Source organism: Panthera pardus, unplaced genomic scaffold (genome assembly GCF_024362965.1).
Source record: "Panthera pardus isolate Hobbes unplaced genomic scaffold, ASM2436296v1 HiC_scaffold_10, whole genome shotgun sequence".
NCBI classification, from domain to species: Eukaryota; Metazoa; Chordata; class Mammalia; order Carnivora; family Felidae; genus Panthera; species Panthera pardus.
This window is the reverse complement of record NW_026526655.1, coordinates 9579731-9584021: the sequence shown is the minus strand read 5'-3', so window position 1 is coordinate 9584021 and position 4291 is coordinate 9579731.

Here is a 4291-nt window from a genome sequence, read left to right as displayed (position 1 = left end):
CTTTTTCGAAGGAGATTTAATGTTTATAAAATGAAAGAAAATTAAGAATTAGGCAGAAACCCACCTTCAGCAGATATTTTGAGTTGTAAGGAGAAGTTGCCCCAATAAATGAGTTGCATCCTTTCTTTACCAGTTAACTCTTCTCTTCATCGAGAAATACTGTCCACTGCATCGAAACAAGGAGGTTGAGCGCTTTCAACAATAGCCAAAGTATGGAAAGAGCCTAAATGTCTATCAACTGACGAAGATGGTTAAAGATGCGGTGTATATATACAAGGGAATACTACTCAGCAATGACAGAGAATGAAATCATGTCATTTGCAGCAACATGGGTGGAACTGGAAGGTCTTATGCTGAGTGAAATAAGTCAGGCAGAGAAGGACAGATATCATATGTTTTCACGCATATGCGGATCTTGAGAAACTTAACAGAAGACCATAGGGGAGGGGAAGGGGGAAAATAGTTACGAACAGAGAGGTTGGGAGGCAAACCATAAGAGACTCTTAAATACGGAAAACAAACCGAGGGTGGACGGGGGGCTGGGGGAGAGGGGAAAACAGGTGGTGGGCATGGAGGGGGGCACCTGTTGGGATGAGCACTGGGTGTTGTATGGAAGCGATGAACCACAGGAATCTACCCCAAAAACCAAGAGCACACTTTACACACTATATGTTAGCCAATGTGACAATAAATTATATTTTTAAAAAATAATAAAAAATAAAATAGAATAATGTTGTGGGTTTGGTGCTGAAAGGAAGGAAGGAAGGAAGGAAGGAAGGAAGGAAGGAAGGAAGGAAGGAAAGAAAGAAAGAAAGAAAGAAAGAAAGAAAGAAAGAAAGAAAGAAAGAAAGAAAGAAAAAGAAAGGAAAGGACGGGACAGGAAAGGAAAGGAAAGGAAAGGAACGGAACAGAACACGCTGCTTGGCCAGAATCTCTTCCCATTGTTAAAATGCAAGAGGATGTAATTATATCTGTCATATTATTTTTCACATTCATAAAGGTGGGTGTACATATCATTAACTAGCCATGACCTTGGATAAAAACAGGTATTTAAACGAAAGCTCAAGATGGAGAAAGATGATTTATGCAAATAGTATTTGAAAAGAATAGCAACATTTGCTGAATGTTCTCTTTTAATCCTTGCAACCTTAAGAGAGGGGCCCTATTACCACCCCATTCTACAGAGGAGACAACTGAGGCTCTGGAAGAGTAACTAATATGCCTTAAGTCCGTATTTAGAAAGAAATGGGATCGACTAGTCACTAAAACCCCTCTGGCTCTAAGGTCTGCTGTCTCCTGTTCCCGTGTCTCTGCTGTGAAAATATAATATTAGCACAAGCCCAAAGCTACATGCTCATCTGTCTTCAGTTAGAGGCTATAATTATTTATAAGTTTGGGGACACAAACTTGATAGGATTTTATCATCATCGATAGGGCAATACTTTGCTTCATTCAATTGGACACCTTCTCTTTCCCTAATTTTCCCTGCTAATTTCACGTACAGCAACTTTCATACATTTTTGAGTCCCTTGACTTTTTTTTTAATTTTTTTTTAATGTTTATTCACTTTTGAAGGAGAGAGAGAGTGTGACTGGGGGAGGGGCAGAGAGAGAGGGAGACACAGAATCGGAAGCAGGCTCCGGGCTCTGAGCTGTCAGCACAGAGCCCCACGCAGGGCTCGAACCCACGAACTGTGAGATCATGACCTGAGCCGAAGTCGGACACTCAACCGACTGAGCCACCCAGGCGCCCCCCTTGACTCTTTTTTTCAGAGAAACAATTTTTCTCCCTTATACCAATAGGAGACAGTCATAAAATTAAGTGGAGGTGGGTCCTTTTAATTTTGTTCGTCGAATTTAATGTAAGAATTACAACGGAAACATAATGTGACAGCTCAGGGCCTCTGTCTCTATTGAGGCAGAAATTTCCATTTAGACGTTACTTTCCTGAAGAACAGAAAAACGAAAGAAAGCAGAAGAAAAAATATAAACAGCCCAGAAACTTTTGAAAAACTCTGCCTTCTGTGAATGACAACTGAAGACACAAACGGGAAAGGTTTTGTTTTGTTGGTGTTAATGCCAGCCGGTCCCGGAGAGCGTGCATGAAAAGGTGTGACACACGCCCTGCTAAGATGGCCATCACACGATCCTGTGCCGAAGGCGGTGTGGCAAACCCGAGCCAAGACCTTACGACGCCACACTCTCTTCTCGATCAGAACCCTCGGTAAAACGAGAAACAGAAACCACAGCTGCCCCCAGCGGAGAGCCCGCTAGACCTCGCGCACAGCAGGATCCGGGCAATCGATTTCACCACGACCTGTTTTCTTTCCATTTCTCAGTCCTGCTTCCTCCCGTCTGGTGTGATTCCCTGCACTTCTCACGTGGTGGCCAGAGGGCCCCGGCATCTCAAGGTTTGTACCCCACTGGCCACGGGGCCAGCACCAAGACAGCTTCTCTCGCCGAGCAGTTGTAAGAAAAGCAAGGTATCGAGTTCCTTGCCTCTGATTGGTCTGTCCTCGCTCGCAGGCACACGCCACAGCCAATCCCGGTGACCCAGGGGACGCGCTATTGGGATGCACTTGGTCACGTGCTCGCACTTACAGCTGGACTGGAAAACCACGTGGACTGAAAGGGAGGGTGGATTGTTCTTGAAAGAAAATTGGGACAGCGGCTGAAGGCAAACAAAATAATCCCCAAAGCAACAAAAACCAACGTCCCCCATATCCATTCGCCCAGCAGTCCCTTTTGTAAGGAAATGATTAAGGAAATGTGCGGTACTAGGCACAAAGTAATTCATCTGTGGGTTTACAATATGACAATACTGAAAAACTGAATAAACTAAATGACCGACAATAGGCAGTGTGTTAAGTAAACCAAGATACCGTCATAAGATGTAATATTAAACTAGTTTACAGGAGACTATTTAATGCCATAGATTGCTGGTGTCAGCCAGTAAGTACTACCCCTTAACATGTATTTCTTTTTTTTAGGTAGGCAGGCTAGCATCAGCCCTTTTTTTTTTTTTTTTTCTTAATGTTTATTTATTTTTGAGAGAGAGGAACAGAGCGTGAGTAGGGGAGGAGCAGAGAGAGAGGGAGACACAGAATCGGAAGCAGGCTCCAGGCTCAACTGTGAGCACAGATCCGGAGGCAGGGCTCAAACCCATGAACCCTGAGATCCCCACCTGAGCCGAAGTCAGACGCTCAACTGGCCAAGCCACCCAGGCGCCTCTGTATTATTTTAAACGAAAAAACCCTTGTGATGTGGGGATTAGTTATCTTCCCATTTGCAGAAGAGGAAATTATTAACGAGGGACTTCTGCGACCTCTAGCAACTGTCCTCCCACGGAGGGGTCCGAGTCACCGCCGTGAGAGCAATTCCAGCGCATTAAACTGTTCCAGATTGGACCACAGATCTATTCGGAATCTCCACTCTCCGTTTCCATTTTGCCACCGGGTGATTTGGAAACGTAATCGTCCCGTTCAAGGTGTAAATGGCTTGGCCACGCATGTCCACATGTCGCTGCCTGCCTGCACTCTTAAATGTTACTACAGTAATTTTTTTTTTTTACAGTTTTGGAGGGGTTTTGTTTTGTCTTATTTATTTGTTTATTTATTATTATTTATTTATTTAATGTGTTTATTATTTTTTATTTGTTATTGATTGTTTGTTTATATTTATATTCAAGTTAGTTAAGGGGCGCCTGGGTGGCTCAGTCCGTTGAGTGTCTGACTTCACCTCAGGTCATGATCTCACAGCTTGTAGGTTCGAGCCCCACATCGGGTTCTGTGCCGACAGCTCGGAGCCTGGAGCCTGCTTTGGATTCTGTGTCTCCCTCTCTCTCTGCCCTTCCTCTGCTTGTGCTCTGTGTGTGTGTCTGTCTCTCTCTCTCTCAAAAATAAACAAACATTAAAGGAAAAATTTTAAATTCAAGTTAGTTAACATACAGTGTAGTCTTGGCCCCAGGAGTAGGACCCAGTGATTCACTGCTTACATACAACACCCCGGTGCTCATCCCGGAAGTGTCCTCCTTAATACCCATCCCCCTTTTGCCCCTCCTCACCCTTCCCCCATCTACCCCCACCCTCAGTGTGTTCTCTGTATTTAAGAGACTCTTGTGGTTTGCCTCCCTCTCTGTTTCTTATTTTTCCTTCCCTTCCGCTATGTTCATCTGTTGAGTTTCCCAAATTCCACATAAGTGTAATCACACGATATCTGTCTCTCTCTGACTTCGTTTCCCTTAGCATAATACCCTCTAGTTCATAAAACAATACCAACTATACGTCTACATT